The sequence below is a fragment of the Condylura cristata genome, unplaced genomic scaffold, assembly GCF_000260355.1.
Source record: "Condylura cristata isolate star-nosed mole 26May11 unplaced genomic scaffold, ConCri1.0 scaffold00058, whole genome shotgun sequence".
Taxonomy (NCBI): domain Eukaryota; kingdom Metazoa; phylum Chordata; class Mammalia; order Eulipotyphla; family Talpidae; genus Condylura; species Condylura cristata.
The window spans coordinates 475,972-476,923 of record NW_004567159.1 but is presented as its reverse complement, the minus strand read 5'-3'; positions in this window follow the sequence as shown (position 1 = coordinate 476,923).

Sequence of the window (952 nt, the reverse complement as noted above, 5' to 3'; positions counted from 1 at the left end):
GGCGGAGGGGCCCGGCGCTGCTGCCAGCCCCTCGGGTGGTTCCCACCGGCCGGCAACTCGGCCCTAGGGGCTGGGCGGCAGGTGTGGCCTCCCTGGCAGGGCCCCCGGGCTTTAGAATCAGCACCGCGCCCGGGCGCCGTGAGGGCTCTGGCCATTTTACTTCGGATCCGGGAGTGCTGTTCGCGTGAAGGACTGAGCCGAAGCCACGGCATCGTGAGGCGGGGCAGGCTGCCCGTGGAGGAATCGCGCCTTGACGTGGCAGAATCCCCCCAAAGAGACTGGGACAAGAATGGGACGTGCAGAGAAGACTTGCTCATGAAACAAGCCTGCCCCTCTGGGTGCCTTATGAGCTGCGCCATCTGCACACCTGGCAGTCCGAGCCCCTAGTCAGCGCTTAGGGAAACGGGCACGGGGCTGACCCCGACGGGGGAGCATAGCGGGGGGCGGGGGAGCGGAGGAGGACGGCGTCGGCGCAGGCGCTGAGCCCCGACCGCGACGGGGTGGCGGGTGCGCTTCGCAGGGTGCGGGCCATCCTCGTGGAGGGGTCAGCGCAGCGAAGGCCGCAGAGCTGGGCCTTCTGGGGCACTGCAGCGACCCCGCCGCTGGGCTGGCGCTTTGGGCAGTTGCGTGTAGAGGGACGTGGTCGGCCTCGCCCGCGTTTCGTCTACCTGCTGCGCACTGTGAGCAGTTTAAGGGCCCTGCCGAGGTGTGGGGGGGCCGCCCGGCTGACCGGCAGCCCGCAGGCGCGGCCGCGCTTTTGCCCGGGCTCGCCTCAGCTCCCCTTCCCGCCCGCACTCACCCCGCACGCGTCAGCTTTTCCTCCCGGAAGGCGGGGGCCGGCTCAGGAGACCCCCAGCCCGCTGCTGCGCAGCTCGGGCCTCCGGCTCGTCTCTGGAGCTCCGCTCTTTCAGGGGAGACCTGCCGGCGGCGGGGCTCTCTGCTCCCGCCCACA